The sequence below is a fragment of the Sus scrofa genome, chromosome 2, assembly GCF_000003025.6.
Source record: "Sus scrofa isolate TJ Tabasco breed Duroc chromosome 2, Sscrofa11.1, whole genome shotgun sequence".
NCBI lineage: Eukaryota > Metazoa > Chordata > Mammalia > Artiodactyla > Suidae > Sus > Sus scrofa.
The window spans coordinates 49843707-49862127 of NC_010444.4; the positions used below are offsets into that span (position 1 = coordinate 49843707).

Sequence of the window (18421 nt, forward strand, 5' to 3'; positions counted from 1 at the left end):
ATACCCTTCACTCCTCCCTCACCCTTTTTTTTTTTTGCCATATCCACAATCTCTTTCATGATTTCCTTGATTGGCCCTGTCATAAATCTGTGAAGTCATACACAACATCTGGGCATAGTTTTCTCCAGCAAAAATTTATTGTTTCAAGCTTTGATGGCTTTCACAGTTTTTTCTATAATAACAACGGCATCTTCAATGGTATAATCCTTCCAGACTTTTATGATGTCCTACTTGGGTTTTCTTCCATAGTGTCGACAATCCTTCCCACAGAACACCATGCATAATGAGCCTCAAAGGTCTTTCTGGCCCCTTGATCTAGAGGCTGAATTAGACACGCTGTGTTTGAGAGCAAGTAGACTGCTTTGATGCCTTCCACGAGTGTTGAACTCATGGAGTTTTGGGTGGCCTAGGGCATTGTCCAATATCAAGATAACTTGAAAAGGCAATCCCTTACTGGCAAGATACTTCCTGACTTCAGAGACAAGGCATCAATGGAACCAATTCAGAAAAGGTGTTCTCATCAAGATCTTGTTGTACAAGCAAACAACTGGCAGCTGGTGTTTATCTTTTCCCTTCAAAGCTCAGGGAGTAGTATCACCATAGATAATGGCTGTCCTGGTTATAATCCTCACTGGATTTGCACAAAAGAGACCGGCTCAAGAGTCAGCCTGTCTCTTCCTGCCTTAAATTCTGGTGCTCACTTCTATTCCTTACTAACAGTCCTTTGTGGCATTCTCCCCCCCCACCCCAGAATAGAGCAATTTCATCTGCATTAAAAAACTGTTCACCTCCAACACAGCTGGTAGGAAGGTAAATTGGTGCAGCCACATGGAGAGCAGTATGGAGTTTCCTTTAAAAACTAAAAATAGGAGTTCCCATCGTGGCTCTGTGGAAAGGAATCTGACTAGTATCCATGAGGACACAGGTTTGATCCCTAGCCTCTCTCAGTGGGTTAAGGATCTGGCATTGCCGTGACCTGTGGTGTAGGTCACAGATGTGGCTTGGATCTGGTGTTCCTGTGGCTGTGGTGTAGGCCAGCAGCTGCAGCTCTGATTCGACCCTTAGCCTGGGAATTTCCACGTGCTGTAGGCATGGCCCTAAAATGCCAAAAAAAGAAAAGCAAACCATCTAAAAAGAAATCTCCCATGTGATTTAGCAATCCCACTCCTGGGCAGCTATCTGGAAAAGGCAAATACGTTAATTTGAAAAGATACATGCACCCCAATATTCATAGCAGCACTGTTTACAACAGCCAAAACATGAAAGCAACTTAAATGTCCATCAACAGAGCAATGGATAAAGAAGATGTGGTTTATATTACAATGGAACCTAAAAAAGGATGAAATAATGCCATGGACAGGAATATGGATGGACTAAGGATTATCATACTAAGTGAAGAAAGACAGATAAAGACAAATATCATATGATATCACTTATATGTGGAATCTAAAAAAGTGATGCAAATGAACTTAATTACAAAACAGGATAGACTCACAGACATAGAAAACAAACTTATGGTTACCAAAGGGGACAGGGGTAAAATTGGAATTTTGGGATTAATAGATTCACACTACTGCATATAAAATAGATAAATAACAAGGACCTACTTTATAGCATGGGAACTATATCTAGTATCTTCTAATAACCTACATTGGAAGAGAATTGGAAAAAGAAGATAAATACATAAAACTGAATCACTTTGCTGTATACCTGAAACATTGTAAATCAACTATTTTTAAAAATAAAACAAACCTGTTTCTCATGGATATCCTTTTTCCTCAGTGATTTTCTTAATGCATCTGGGAATTCATCTGCTGCCTCTTGTTGCCAGAAGATGCTTCTCCCGATGTCTTGGCATTTTTAAAGCCAAATAGCTTTCTACATTTATCAAACCATCCTTTGCTGGCTTTAAATTCTCCAGCCTTGGATCCTTCACCTTCCTTTTGCTTTATTTATTTATTTTTTGTCTTTTGTCTTTTAGGGCTGCCCCCGCAGCATATGGAGGTTCCCAGGCTAGGGGCCTAATCAGAGCTCTAGCTGCCAGCCTACACCACAGCCACAGCAACTCCAGACCCAAGCCTCGTCTGGGATATACACCACAGCTCACGGCAACACCGGGTCTTTAACCCACTGAGCGAGGCCAGGGATTGAACCTGCAACCTCATGGTTCCTAGTCAGATTTATTTCCTCTGCGCCATGATGGGAACTCCTCCTTTTGCTTTAAATTGTCATGTAATGACTGCTTTTTCTTGAATCATATTTGAGTTTTTAGGTATGATTTTCTTATAGTAATCTTGCACCCATGTAAGAGCTGTATCTTCAATACAAGATAAAACCTTGCAAAAAGTGCAGGGTTTTCGCTCCTACTGGAGTTATTGCAGTGATGAGCTTCACAGAAAAGAAATCGCTTTTTTTTTTCTTACAACGGTCCTTACACAAGATTCATTTGTCTTGAAATGGTGGGCAACTGCAGCTGCAGACCTCAATCTATGGTATGTTTCAAGAAATTCAACTTTTTCTTGTGATGTCATGACTTTGCTTCTTGAGAGCACTTCCAGCATCACAGCATACTTTGTATGAGTCCTATGCTGTTACTCAAGCTTCACTTTGCACTAAACACAATGAAAAACATGTGATTAGCCTCACAAAGCTTTTAAGCAGATACAACTCTTGAGCTCCCTGCAACAGCAACAGGATGTGGCTACAAAATTATTACAGTAGTGCAGTGTGTACTCTGATTAATTTTATGCAGTTATGACTTTTTTTTTTTTTTGGCCTTTTAGGGTCCCATTCGCTGCACATGGAGGTTCCCAGGTTAGAGGTCGAATCAGAACTACAGCTGCCCGCCTACACCACAGCCACAGCAATGCTGGATCCAAGTCAAGTCTGTGACCTACACCGCAGTTCACGGCAATGCCAGATCCTTAAACCACTGAGCAAGGCCAGAGATCGAACCCACAACCTCATAGTTCCTAGTTGGATTCATTTCTGTTGCACCACAACAGGAACTTCCAGTTGTGATTTAATACTGCATCTTTACATTTGTTACATTTCTCTGGACTGTGTGTGGCGCCAGGTATGGTCTGTAAGGGTTTATGGACCTAAGTTTTGATAAATTGTAACTAGTTATAACAGACTTGTATAAATTTTATGGTAATAAATGGTAAAGTAGACTAGTACCTACATATCTTTTATGCATTCATGACATAGCTATCTTTTGAAAAATGTTTCAATATTTCTAGACTATGCGGTTTGAGACATTTTTCAAATTTTCTCATAACTCCAAAAATGTTTGCAAATATTTATTGAAAAAATCTGCGTGTAAGAGGACCCACACAATTCAAAGACATGTTGTTCAAGAGTGATCTGCAGCAATGAGGTCCTGCTGTGTAGCACTGGGAACTATGTCTGGTCACTTATGATGGAGCATGATGATGTGAGAAAAAAGAATGTATACATGTTTGTGTAACTGGGTCACCATGCTGTACAGCAGAAAATTGACAGAACACTGTAAACCAGGTATAATGGAAAAAAATTCATTATATTAAAAAAATAAAAGAGATTTTGAAAAAAAAAAAAGAGTGAGCTGTTTTGGCAAGGTATATTAAAGTTAATATTTTTATTTGGCCACATCTGTGGAAGTTCCTGGGCCAGGGATCAAGCCCATGACACAGCAGTGACAACACCAGATCTTTAACCCATCGAGCTCTATGGAACTTAAAAATTAATATTTTTATGTTCCTAATTCTTTCTGAGTACACTGGGTTAAATAAGTGGCCCCTATCTGACAGAATACAAGATATAAGTACTATTAATTTGTTAAGTCTTGATAAAGCCTTTCTTGGTATGCTTCCCAGAAATTGAAAAGTGAATGCTAGCGCTGCCTCTAGCTTGTGAAGCTCCAGAACAAGGACAAGGCAGGTAAGTAGGGAGGTCTCTATACCCTGGCTTGTGCAAAGCAGACTGTCCACAAATCAAAGGGTGGTAAAGCCCTAAGGAAGCCGCTGGCTACAAAAGCCACTTGCAAGAGTGCGCCCTCTCCTGGAGGGGTGAAGAAACCTCATCATTACAGACGTGGTACGGTGAAATTAGACATCGTCAGCAGTCCACTGAACTTCTGATTTGCAAACTTTTCTTTGAGGGTTTGGTGCCAGAAATTGCTCAGGACTTCAAAACAAATCTGTGCTTCCAGAGTGCAACTACTGGTGTTTTGCAGGAGGCAAGAAAGGCCTATCTGGCTGGCCTTGGTAAAGACAACAGCCTGTGTGCTATCCATACCAAACGAGAAATGATTATGCCAAAAGCCATCCAGCTAGCATGCTGCATAGGTCAGGAATGTGCTTAAGAATCCACTGTAGGAGTTCCTGTTATGGCTCAGCGGTTAACAAACCCAACTAGTATCCGTGAGGCCTCAGGTTCAATCCCTGGGCTCACTCAGTGGGTTAAGGATCCAGTGTTGCTGTGAGCTGTGGTGTAGGTTGAAGACAAGGCTGGGATCCTGAGTAGCTGTGGCTGTGGTGCAGGCCAGCAGCTACAGCTACAATTTCACCCCTAGCCTGGGAACTTCCTTACGCCAAAGTTGTGGCCCTAAAAAGAAGAAAAAAAAATTGTCACAGGAGTTTCCTTGTGGTGCAGCTGGTTAAGGATCCAGTGTTCTGACTGAAGCAGCTTGGGTCCCTACTGTGTATCAGATTGAAGCCCTGGTCCAGGAATTTCCACATGCCTGGTATTGGCAGTGTTTTCCATTTTCATTTATGTGGGAATTTTTATTCTTTATTTTATTTTTTTTCTTTTTAGGGCCACACCCATGGCATATGAAAGTTTCTAGGCTAGGGGTCAAATCAAATCAGAGCTACAGCTGCCAGCCTACACCACAGCCACACGGGATCTGAGCCATGTCTGTGACCTCCACCATAGCTCATGGCAATGACAGATCCCCAAACCACTGACCGAGGCCAGAGATCAAACCTGCATTCTCATGGATACCAGTTGGATTCATTTCCACTGAGCCACAACAGGAACTCCCTGTGTGGGAATTTTTAATATAAATATAGGGACGTAAAGCATTAATAAAGTAAAAATGTTTCAGTGAACAAGTTTCAGCAGTTCAACGCTATAAAAATTAGGTATAAACTTGTTAAAATTTTCTGGACAATGCCAAATGTTGGATTGATTGATTGATTGGTTGATTTTGCTTTTTAGAGCCACACCTGTGGCACAGCAATATTCCCAGGCTAGGGTTCCCATTGGAGATGAGCTGCCAGCCCATGCCACAGCCACAGCAACACAGGATCTGAGCTGTGTCTGCAACCTACACCAAGGCTCACAGCAACACCGGATCCTTAACCCACTGAGCGAGGCTAGGGATCAAACCTGCATCCTCGTGGATACTAGTCGGGTTCATAATCCACTGATCCACAATGGACACTCCTCAGATTTTTTTAGAGCAAGTAAATTTCTCGTTGACTGCAAAAAATAAAAACAAATAAAATAAAACATAGGCCCAATTATCTCATTAAAACATTTTCATCATGGCTCAGTGGAAACGAATCTGACTAGTATCCATGAGGACACAGGTTCAATTCCTGACCTTGCTCAGTAGGTTAAGGTTCTGGCATTGCTGTGCCTGTGGCATAAGCCAGTGGCTACAGCTTCGATTCAACCCTAGCCTGGGAATCTTCATGTGTTGTGGGTGCGTCCCTAAAAAGCCAAAAAAAAAAAAAATTTTTTTTTAAGGAATTCCCACTGTGGTACAATGGGATCAGCGGCCTCTTAGGAGTGCTGGGACATGGGTTTGATCCCTAGCCTGGCACAGTGGATTAAGGATCTGGTGTTGCCATGGCTGCAACTTGGGTCATGACTATGGCTTGGCTCTGATCCCTGGCCCAGGAGCTCCATATGCCATGGGTCAGCCAAAAGCGAAAAAAAATTTTCTTACTAAATTTTTTCATGTGTAATAATTATCATAATTTATAACATTTATATTGTTTTGACCAACTATGTGCTACTAATAATTATAATAATTCAGTCCAAAAGAAATTTAACATCTATAATCTGATAATCATAGGAAATATTTTTAAAATTTAAATTCATATATATTTTTTGGTTACAGAAAAGAATAATAAGGTAATTAATAAAAGACTTTCAAGGATAAAAATGTTACATCAGGATAAAGTTCCTTGAGGAGAAATGCAACAGATTTTACAAGTTAAAAAGATGAAGAGACAAGATAAAATTCCAGCTTTAAAGAAGATCTTGTTTGGAGTTCCTGCTGTGATGCAATGGGATCAGTGGCTTCTTTGCAGCACTAGGATGCAGGTTCGATTCCCAGCCCAGCACAGTGGCTTAAAGAATCTGGTGTTGCTGCAGCTCTGGTGTAGGTCCCAACTGCAGCTCAGCTCTGACCCCATGGCCTAGGAACTCCATATGTTTTGGGATAGCCAAAAACAAAAATAGAAAAAGGTGAGGAAAAAAAAAGACCTCGCCTATTTTTTTTTTTTAATGAATAATGGTGGGCATCAAAATGATTCTATTAATACATTTTTAAGGTTTTATACCAGTTTAACTGTCAATACATGTAATAAGCCAGAAATTACATCATTTGAAGTTATTTCAACTTATAATACAAATTCTAAAAATGATTGTGGGGAATATGGATGCTCAAAAGTTTGAAGACTGCTGGCCAAAGACAACAGCAGGAATTGTCTGCCCATAGTATGGGTATCAATGAATTCTTTGTTGAATTTAATTAGCTGCAAATCTAAGGCTAGAGGCAGGGAGACCAAGAGGAGATTGTGGCCAAAGTCCATTCCCTTTTTTTTTCCCATCATGCCTGAGCATGCAGAAGTTCCTGGGCCAGAGCAGCGGATCGATCACCACAGCAGTCACTTGAACCAAAGCAGTGACAACACCAGATTCTTAATTTGCTGAGCCACCAGAAAACTCCACATAGCTTCCTTTTTAAAAAAATAAAACTTGGGAGTTCCCACTGTGGCACAGTGGGTTAAGAAACTGACTGCAGCAGATCAGGTTTCTGCTGAGGTTCAGGTTGGATCCCCACCCAGCACAGTGGGTTAAAGGACCCAGCGCTGCCACAGCTGCAGCAATCAGTCACAGGTGAAGCTTGGATTTGACCCCTGACCAGGGAAATTCCATGTTTCGGGTGTGTCCATAAAAATAAATAAATATAAGTAACTTGCTAAAAGTCTAAGTCCAAATACTAAGGACTCAATTACAGGGCCTCCTTGCCTCACACGTGGCATATGGAGGTCCCCAGGCTAGGTGTACAATTGGAGCTGTAGCCATCGGTGACTTTATTTCCCAGGCCACAGCCACCACCAACACTTTTTAAATAACAAAACTGACTCATTTTAAGAATTCAGCTAACACTAAGATGTAAAAGTGAAAAGTGAGTCTCTCCGTCCGATCCAATCTCATTTCCATAAAGCAACTGCAGTTGCAAAACAGGATGCTTTTTATGATACCAGACCTCCAAGTGGGAGAAGACATGGACAGGAGTCAAAGGTGAGGGTGCCAGACTCCTGCATCACGCTGGCCAGGATCCAGCTCTTTGCTTGCCTTGAAGGTCTAAAGTAACGTGACAAGTTATGCAAACACACATACACTCAGGACTGTAAAGGATGAAACTGCACACGTCCAGCTGCCTCTGGACTCCAGGGTCCTGTGAATTTGCCTGCGTGTAGCCCCTGCGGGCAGATTCCCCAGCCTGGGGTTCTGCTAACCCCAGTTCTCATTCATCCCAGTTTCCATTCATCTCAGTCCTTTCAGTGATTTGCTGGTTAACTGAGATGCTTCTCAAAATTATCTAATTGGTTGGTCTTTCCATCACTCCCTCCACTGCCCCAGGAGTTGACCGCCGTAGACAGTTCACAGCAGTAAGGGAGAGAGCAGGTTAGTAAGCAGGGTCTCAGCCTACACAGCTTCCCAATACAGCTATCTGGGAACATTTATTATTATTATTTTGTCTTTTTAGGGCCATGCCCATGGCATATGGAGGTTCCCTGGCTAGGGGTCCTACTGGAGCTGTAGCCACGGGTCTACGCCACAGCCACAGCAACGCAGGATCCAAGCTGAGTCTGCAACCTACACCACAGCTCAGGACAATGCCGGATGCTTAGCCCACTGAGCGAGGCAGGGACTGAACCCGAGTCCTCAGGGATACTGGTCGGGTTCGTTAACCACTGAGCCATGATGGGAACTCCTATCTGGGAAGCTTTAGGGCTCCGTTCCAAATTTGTGTCTCCTTGACCAGAGGCAAACCCAGAGACCCTGAGTAGCAAAAGAGCAAGTGGATTTGCCAGAGAACTACCAGCCAATTCAGTACTCTCTGCTTTCATTTTTCCCACCTATGAGATGCTTGGCAGCTCATGTACTGGGTGAGTAACCCTGTGAGGCTGAGACAAATACTCTGCTCAAGAAATATACTACCTCGTTCATCCACTTGGACACTTTACCTCTTAACTCAGGAAGGCTCTGACTGGGTACAGCATTGATATTTCTCATATTTTCTACATTGTAGGAACAGAGAAAACATTTGATGAATGACCGAGTAAATGAATGAATGAACAAATAACTATGTGGTTTCTGTAACTTCCATTTTTTCATGTGTGTGTCTTTTTAGGGCCCCACTCGCTGCATATGGAGGTTCCCAGTCTAGGGGTCCAATCAGAGCTGTAGCTGCTGGCCTACACCACAGCTACGTCAGATCCGAGCCGCATCTGCACCACAGCTCACGCCAACACTAGATCCTTAACCCACTGATCAAGGCCAGGGATTGAACCCGAATTGTTACGGATGCTAGTTGGGTTCATTAACCACTGAACCACAAAAGGAACTCATGTAACTTCCAGTTTTTCAGCCTGTCGCTTTTTAAATATGCTTCTGTGGTCTAAGACTGTAAATGAACTATACTTTAAAATACACACACACACACACACACACACACACACACACTTCTACTCCCTGTCTTGGTTCAGGTCCTCATAATCTTTTACCTGTGCCCTTTACCTAGCCCAGAAGGAGTCTCAGCATTATACCTATACCTCCTCTTGACATGCTCCATCACTCCCACATTCCAGCTTCACCATCACAATCTGCCTTGGAGGCCATCAGACTCATATCATTACACTCTACATTCAATCACTGATTCATTCAACAAACATGTATTGAGCATCTGCCTTGTTCCAGGCACTGTTCTGGGAACTCTGGGACACAGCGGCAAATAAAAGAAGACAAAGATTCCCGCTCTGCAAGGGCTCATATTTGAATAAATACATTAAATCATATGTTATAAGGTAAAAAGTTAGATGAAAAAAGAAAAAGAGCAGGGAAAGCAGGATCAGAGGGCAGGGTGAAAGACGCTTGCTGAGAAAGTGAAGCAAGCAAAAATCTTAAGGTGAGGGAGGAGTTCCCTTCATGGCTCAGTGGTTAACGAACCCGACTAGGATTCCTGAGGATGCGGGTTTGATCCCTGGCCTCGCTCAGTGGGTTAAGGATCTGGTGTTGCCATGAACTATTGTGTAGATTGCAGATGCAGCTCGGATCCCACACTGCTGTGGCTGTGGTATAGGCTGGTGGCTGTAGCTCTGATTGGACCCCTAGCCTGGGAACTTCCACATGCCTCGGGTGTGGCTCTAAAAAAGCAAAAACAAAAACAAAAACAAAAACAAAACAAAACAAAAAACTGCAAAAAAAAAAAAAAGATAAGGGAACAAGTCAAGGGTAGCTGACAGAAGAGCGTTCTGAGTAGAGAGAAGTGAGGTGGGAGTGTGTCAGGCATGTTGGCGACACAATAAGGAGCCCTGTGTTGCTGGACCAAAATGAATGATGAGGGAAACAGGAGAAACAGGGGCACTCCTTGGGGTCAGGTCACACAGGGCCTGGAGGGTTATTATAAGCACTTTTTGGAGGGTTTTGAGCAGAGGAGGGACTTGCTCTGACATGTTTTAAAAGTCTCCCTTGGGATCCTGTGCTGAGAACAGCCTGCTGGGGCTGGGGGTGGGTGTGGAGCAGAGGAAATTGTAGGAGTCTACGGCCGTAACCCAGGCAAGAAATAACTAAGTGGTTCGGACCAGGATAGTAGCCGTGCAGGTGGTGAGAAGTTTTTGGAATCGATCCTGGATAGACTTGGAAGTCAGAGCCAACAGGATTTCCTGATGGGCTGCATGTGGGAGGTGAAAGAAAAAAAAAGTAAAAGTTCAGGCTTTAGTCTGAGCAATGAAGAATGGCATCCTCATGGACGAGACAAAGGAGGCTGCGGGTAGACCAGTTTAGCAGGTAAGATCAGATGTCTTTGTATGGACACACTGACCTTGGGTTGTCTTTTAGGCTTTTTTTTTTTTTTTTTTTTTTTTTTTGGTTGTGCCCTTGGCATGCGGAAGTTCCCGGGCTGGGGAGCGAACCTGTGCCACTACAGCAACCCAAGTCACTGCTGCAGTGACAATGCCAGATCCTTAACCTGCTGTACCACAGGGAACTCTTATCTTTTAGACATTTAAATGGAGATGTCAAGGATACACCTAGATAAAAGGCTGGGGAGAGAAGTCTGGGCTGAAGGCTTCTTCTGCTTTAAATATTATGAGTTCACTGACATCTCCAAAATCAGCTCTGACTCCTCCCCTAAGCGGCAAGCTCTTATATTCAACTTGACTTATTCATTTAGCTTTGTAACAGACATCTCAATTTTCACAGGTCCAAAACTAAGTTCCCAATTCCCTGCCTCCCTCTACAAAAGACAAACAAATGAATAAACAACAAAATGAAACAAAAAAACTGGCAATTCCATTCTTGCTAAAACTTTTAAGTCATCACTGACTCCTCTTTCAACTTCATGTTCAAACCATCATCAAATCCTGCTGGATCCATCCCCAGGCTATCTGTATCGCCTTTACCACTGCAGCCTCGGTCCAAAGTACTGTATCATCCCGGACTTCCCTTGTGGCTCACAACAAAGCACTGGATCATCTCTTGCCTGGATTAACAACCTCCAAAGGCTGACAGTCTGTTCTCCACAACTACCAAATTGATTCTTTTAAATGGTAAATTAAAGCATCTCATGCCTCTGGCCCAAATCCTCTAATGGCTCCATTATTCTCACAGAATATGGTCTCCTACAGGTACAATCCAACTTTCTGCTCACATCCTCTTTCATTCTTCCTAATCACTTCCATCACAGTGACCTCTCTCAACTGCCAAGCACGTGCCTCTGCCTCAGGACCTTTGCACTTGTGTTTCTTCTGCCTAGAAACTCATTACCGGATGTGCAAAAGGACTGCTCCTTCATATCTCTGCTCAAATGTTACTTTATCAAAAAAAAAAAAATCTGTCCTAATTACTCCCCCAAAAAAGAATACATCTGATCTCCCATAACTGACTTCATTTCTCTCTGTTGCACTTATAATTAATTTGACAATATTTATATACAATGCTGAATATTTAATATGTACATTTATGGAGTTCCCATCGTGGCTCAGCGGAAATGAATCTGACTAGCATCTATGAGGATGTAGGTTTGATCCCTGGCCTCGCTCAGTGGGTTAAGGATCCGGTATTGCTGTGAGCAAGTAGGTCGCAGACGTGGCTTGGATCTGGTGTTGCTGTGGCCAGCGGCTACAGCTCCTGATTCAACCCCTAGCCTGGGAACCTCCATATGTCGAGGGTACGGCCCTAAACACACACATACACACACACAAAAAGTATGTTTACTGTCTACTTCCTCTAACTAGAATATGAGTTCCATGGTAGCACTGGCTAGGGGTCCAATCAGAGCTGTAGCTGCCAGCCTACACCATAGCCATGGCAATGCCAGATCCCCAAGCCACGTCTGTGACCTACACCACAGCTCATGGCAACGCTGGATCCTTAACCACTGAGCAAGCCCAGGGATCGAACCCACAACCTCATGGTTCCTAGTGGGATTCGTTAACCACTGAGCCATGTTGGGAACTCCCAGACTTTGTTTTGTTTACTTCTCTATTCCTCAGTGATTGGACCAGTGCCTAGCATGTAATAGACATCCACTAAATATTTTCTGGATGAAGGAAGGAGAGAAGGAAGAAAAGAAGGAGGGAAAGATGATTTCTTTGGAGCTTACAGGTTCATCAAGACACGATAAAAAGGGCTGGAGAAAAAAGACCTCAGCATGAACTCTCTGAACAAAAGTTCACGGCATAACCACCCTGCCCCAATAACCTGAAACCCACAAAAACATACAACAAAGGGAGATGATGAAATGTACCTGTGGGGTGAAAAAGTATACAGCCATTAAAAACACTAATTATGAAGATAGTAAAATGTTAATGGTATGTTAAAGGAAAATAGTAGACTGTGAAACAGAGCAGCTCTCAATATGTAATTACTGTGTTGCCATAATCACGGCAATGCAAAATGTGTGCACATTAAGTGAGCCGACATTTAAAGCAAAACAAATTATTATTAGGCCTATTAGTGGGATTATGGGTGGTTTTGCGATCTTTTTTTTTTTTTTTTTTCCTTCACAATTAAAAAAAAACAAATCTTGTATACTTTTTTCCTTAAAAGGAACACGTGTTAACTCCCTGGGCACATTGCCTGAGGAAAATCCCAGCACAGTGAGGTCAGCACCCAAGTTCCCCCAGACACTCCTTTGCAAAGGCAGAGGGGTCCCAGGCCTGCCTGTGCAGAGGGCTGCCCCAGAGGCTGAAACCCAGTGGTAAGTGATGCATAGAGCGTTTGCATGACTAACTGGGGGAAAAAACCCACCAGAGAGATATTTCTATTTAAGCGAAGAGAAATGCAGAAGTAAATCTGCTTGAACCTAACTTGGCCTTAAAATGAAACCAACTGTGCCCCAAAGGGTTTTTTTTTGGGGGGTGGGGGGTAAGGGGCTTGTCTTAAGGAGAGTCAAGTCCAGGCTCTAATGACCAACTCTTCCATGGGGGAGTCCAGATTCATGGGTCTCTGGCCTCCTGTTAGTATCAGGACTTCTCAATCTAGAAACCCACCTGAATGTTAACTTTAGACCAGTTTTTCTTAATCAAACTAAGATTCCAAACAACGGGAATCATAAAAGCTAAGGAACTTACCACCAGAAAAAAAGGCACATCAGCCCCCCAAGTGGAAACAATTTCAAGGTTTTCATGGACCCCTAAGTCCTACTTGGCCCTGAACCCCTAGATTAAGAACCCCTGCTGGACCTGAATAAATACAATGCCTTACATACCAGATGGACAACGTGGATGCTGTTTTTCATCTGCTGACAGGTTTGTGATAAATAAATACAAACTAATTTAAAAGAAATACTAATTCAAAGACTTGTTGCTCTGTATATTCTCTAGAGAGGCGGCAAATGTCCTGCCGGTCCAGGAGCACGTGAAAAGGGGTCTTATGTCCCAGGGGTCCCCTATAACTGCAGCAAGGCTGTCCCCCAAGTGGCTACAAGGGAGTGGACCCTGCTGCCTCTCCCTCCGCCCCAGGGCCCATGCACTGGAGGGCGCAGGGCTCCGGACCGGGAAGCCCACCCCTGCTTTTCGGGGGGTTTTCTCACGGAAATGTTGCAACCGCTGCTTGGCTCACCTGTATTTACGTTTTATTCTCCAGTTATCGCCGGGTTTTCCGGACGTGGACTGTCAGCCCGTGACTAAAGAATAACCGGGGCGGGCCCGAGGGCGCGGCGAAGCCCTTGAGGTCTCTCAGGGTGAGCGCCCCTGGGTGGAGTTCCGAGGGGCCCGGGCGTAGGCGGCCGTCACCGCCGCGGCGAGCCGCGGAATGTCCTGCCTGTGAGCTCCCTCGCCTGGACGCGATGGAAGCCTGGCGGGGACCGGGGACCGCGCCGTCTTCCTGCCCGGGGGCGGGTGGGCGTAGTACCCGGCGCCGCGATGGCGGTGGCGCTGTCGGGTCGCGCTCTCAACCCGCCCCGGGCTCCGGCGGGGTGGCGCCAGGCTGGAGGCCGTGGGATTCCCGGACACCCTCCCCTTCCACAGTGGCTGGAGGATTGAAGCCGAGACAGTGGCGAGAGGGGCGCACAGCCCAGCCCATTCCCCATCCCTGACGACTCCAGGACGATCCCCTTCCCGGCTCCTTATTCATTCCCTGAGATGCTCAAAGACCTGATTTCCACTTTAACATCCAAATTTGGTGGGTTCTAGGAGGCCTGGGCTGGCTCAGTCCAGGGGCTGTTGACTCATATAACAACAGTATCTGGCACACAGTAGGTATGTGTGCATCTGTTGAATAAATAAAATATTTGAACTGTGTCTGCTTCAACAATACTTCAATAGTGAGCTTGTTAGGAGTGGGTACAGTCACTGATGTGCTGAGAAGGATGGGGGGACGGTCGGGGAAGTGGGGGATGGGGGGAATACGTGGGCCCAGCGAGCAGCTTCTGAGTGAGCTGGAAAGTCAGCGCCCAGAAACGACCAGGGCACAGTGCCTGGGTGCCGCCGAATTCCTCGCAGGAGGCCAGAACCACGAGTCATGGGCCATGGGTCACGTAATTGGAAAGAGAGACGCTAAAGGGAGAACCCGAAGGAGACTGTCTCCACGTGACAGCTACATAAAGGCTCAGCTCTACTGGGTACTAGAGACATGCGATCCCGGAAGCTGGAAGCCTCAGGAGACCTGGACAGAAGGAAGCCGGTCAAAAGGGTCCGAAATCCTCCTGCAAAGACAGAGCAACACATCCATTCCAGCTCTCTCCCTCGAATCCGGCCTAGTGTTAGGTAGCGAGCGCCCCTCCGCCCTGCCGCAAGCTTTCCTGGTCCTGTGAGACCACTGGCAGCCTGCAGGGGGCGAAATGTCTCTTTGTACTATTAGGGCTACGGCTGAAACCAGAGCCAAAAATAGAAGCTGAGGTCAACTGAAAGGAATGAAGCTGAATAAATATACGTATGCCCCTAAAATCCTGATGGGACACACAGTAAAGTAGTATTTCCAAACACAGGTTTAAGGTAGGATTACTTAGTAAGGAATGCTTGGATAAATGAATGAAAATTTGGAGGGAAAAATGTAAATTCCACTTATACATCAAAATAAACTCCATGTGGATTAAAATTCTACATATTTTAAAGAACAGTCATAGAAACACTATATTAATAAGTATAAGAGAGATTTATGGCTAAATGTCAACATTCGCAAAGCTTTGAAACAATAGAAGACACTGCAGAGGAAGACTAACATTCAAAAATGTAAAAACTGGACAAGATTTTAAGAAGGAAAATGCACCAAATAACAAGCAGAAAATACTTCAAACATATAAAAGCTTGTTTGAATACATAAAAACAAGCAAGAGGAGTTCCCTCAAGGCGCAGTGGGTTAAGAATCCAACTGCAGCAGCTTGGGTCTTTGTAGAGGTGTGGGTTCCATCGTTGGCCTGTGTGCTGTGGGTTAAAGGATCCCGGGCGTTGCCATGGTTGCTGCGTAAGTCACAGCTGTGGCTCAGATTCAGTCACTGGCCAGGGAATTTCCATATGTTGGGGGGTGGCCATAAAATTTTTTAAAATTTAAAATTAAAACAAGTAAGATGCTAACAGCTAAATAGACAAAGAAGTTAAGTATGCAACTCACAAGGAGAAAAAAATTAGTACATGAGTACATGGGGAAATGTTCATTGTCTCTTTCAATACTGAAACTTTTTAAAACAACCTTGAAAAATATTGAATCAGTATGTTGTACATCTGAAATTAATATACTAGTGTAAATCAATTATACTTTAATTAAAAAAAAAAAACCTTGACATAGCACCTCATGTCTACTAAAGTTGCAAAACTGTTTTTATTTATTTATTTTTTGTCTTTTTGCTATTTCCTGGGCCGCTCCTGTGGCATATGGAGGTTCCCAGGCTAGGAGTCGAATCGGAGCTGTAGCCACCAGCCTACACTAGAGCCACAGCAACGCGGGATCTGAGCCGCATCTGCAACCAACACCACAGCTCAGGGCAACGCCAGATCGTTAACCCACTGAGCAAGGGCAGGGACCGAACCCGCAACTTCATGGTTCCTAGTCGGATTTGTTAACCACTGCGCCACAACGGGAACTCCCAAAACCGTTTTAAAATTGTAGTGCATGACTGGGAATTTGGGGTTAATAGATGCAAACTATTGCCTTTGGAATGGATAAGCAATGGGATCCTGCTGTATAGCACTGGGTCACTTGTATGGTTACTTGTGATGTCTGGTCACTTGTGATGGAGCATGATAATATGAGAAAAGAGAATATGTACATGAATGTGTGGCTGGGTCACCTTGCTGTGCAATGGAAAACTGACAGAACACTGTAAGCCAGTTATAATGGAAAAAATAAAAATCATAAAAAATAAAATTGTAATGCATAAAGTTACCAAATCAATAAAATAATAGTCACTATTGCTTCATACAACTTTCCAACAGGAATATTATGATCTTCATTCCTTCCACAAATAGCTATTGAGTTTATTGTAATGGAGAGGAGCAGATAATAAACAGATATACACAGTACAAGATGCTAAAAGGAAAAATAAATAGAGCAGGAAGTGATGGGATGTGCTATTTACATTTGGTTAGTGTCTGCCTCTCTAATAAGAAAACATCTGAGCAGAGAGACATGAACAAATCTTGTTCATATCTGTGGGAGACTGCTCCAGTTTAGATGGAACAGAAAGTAAGGTGACCCTGAGGCAAAAGCATGTGGGGAGGGGAGTAACACTTGATTCCTTTTCTCCCATACCATAATATTTTGAATATTTTATTTTTTTATTTTTATTTTTTCGTCTTTTTGCCTTTTCTAGGACCGCTTCCCGTAGTATATGGAGGTTCCCAGACTAGGGGTCTAATCGGAGCTACAGCCGCCAGCCTACTCCAGAGCCACAGCAGCATGGGAACCAAGCTGCATCTGTGACCTACACCACAGCTCATGGCAATGCTGGATCCTTAACCCACTGAGCAAGGCCAGGGCCTGAACCTGCAACCTCATGGTTCCTAGTTGGATTCGTTAACCACTGCACCACGATGGGAACTCCAACATTTTGAATATTTTAAAAATGATTTATTTTATATATTAATACAATGATAAACTAAGCTAAAGTGATCTAGTCAAATGTATGCTATTTTTTTCTTTAGTAAACCAACAAAACCTTAACTTCTATGGATGGTGACATTGCAAAGACTGCTTCACCCCGTCCTTCTCCCAGAGCTGGAGTTAACCAGACATAAAATGCCACTTCTTCATTTTCAGTACATTCAATTGGTTTCAAAATAAAATATTTCTTTTTCTTTCTTTCTTTCTTTCTTTTTTTTTTTTTTTTGTCTTTTGTCTTTTTAGGGCCTGCTGCATATGGGGGTTCTCAGGCTAGGGGTCCAATTGGAGCTGTAGCTGCCGGCCTACGCCACAGCCACAGCAACGCTGGATCTTTAACCCACTGAGCGAGGCCAGGGATCAAACCTGCAACCTCATGGTTACTAGTCGGGTTCGTTAACTACTGAACCATGACAGGAACTTCCAAAATAAAATATTTCAAGATACAAATTAAAGTACTGCCACACTTTGGGGAAAGGATCTTCAAAGTACAAGCAAAATAGGGTCTTGAGAGAGTTTTTCCAGGCTTGTGGTTTTAAATACCATCACTGCAATGATTCTCAAACAGATCCCTAACCTGAACCTCTGCCCTGAGCTCCAGACTCAAACATTTGTCTGTCCATCTGACCAGTGCAAAGGGATGGCAAATAGAAAAGTCCAGGTGTTTCTGCTGTGGTGCAGGATAAGGTGTGGGTTAAGGATCAGACTGCAGTGGCTTGGATTGCTGGGGAAGCTGCTGATCCCCAGCCAGGGCAGTGGGTGAAATATCCAGCGTTGCCACAGCTGTTGCACAGGACACAGCCAAGATTTAGATTCAGTCCCTGGCCAGGGAACTTCCACATGTTTTGGGTGTGGCCAAAAAAAACCCCCCAAACAAAAAACAAATGTCCAACACTGACCAACTCTTCTCCATCCCTCCCCACCCCAAACACACACACACATACACACACACACACACCCCATGCACAAAGTAATTTCTCTAACAGACACCATATCAGTTAATAAACAAGTTAATTCTTCTGTTTGCTCAAGCCCCAAACTTGGAGTCACACTTGAATCCTCTCTTTTCTTTAAAAACCGAGTCAGGCTACATCAGTCCTCTACTTAAAACCTACCCTTGTTTCAGAAAGAGAAAGATAAATACCATATGATATCCCGTGTATCTGGAATCCAATATGCAGCACAAACGAATCTTTCCACAGAAAAGAAACTCAAGGACTTGGAGAACAGACTTGCGGTTGCCAAGGGGAAGGAAGAGGGAGTGGGATGGACTGGGAGTCTGGGGTTAATAGATGCAGACTATGGCATTTGGAGTGGATAAGCCATGAGATCCTGCTGTATAGCACAGAACTATATCCAGTTACTTGCAATGGGA

At 43.8% G+C, this 18421-nt stretch overlaps 1 protein-coding gene, 1 long non-coding RNA gene and 1 pseudogene across 3 annotated transcripts in view; 2 read left to right on the forward strand and 1 right to left on the reverse strand.

Moving 5' to 3' along the window:
- Positions 1-13706, reverse strand: part of LOC106509418 (40S ribosomal protein S4, X isoform-like) — a 43425-nt gene extending 29719 nt beyond the window's left edge. Inside the window, exon 1 of one of the 2 annotated variants that reach the window (XM_021083337.1) lies at positions 13573-13706. The gene's annotated coding sequence lies outside the window, so the exon portion shown is untranslated. Of the gene's footprint in view, positions 1-1752; positions 1931-13572 lie in introns of those variants that run through there. The other variant, XM_013994574.2, reaches the window with a different exon arrangement.
- On the forward strand, positions 2457-4400 carry LOC110259567 (annotated as a pseudogene).
- On the forward strand, positions 11677-14843 carry LOC106509420. The gene is made up of 3 exons (XR_001306964.2): positions 11677-12709; positions 13174-13259; positions 13597-14843. It is a non-coding gene; the product is annotated as an uncharacterized LOC106509420 (long non-coding RNA).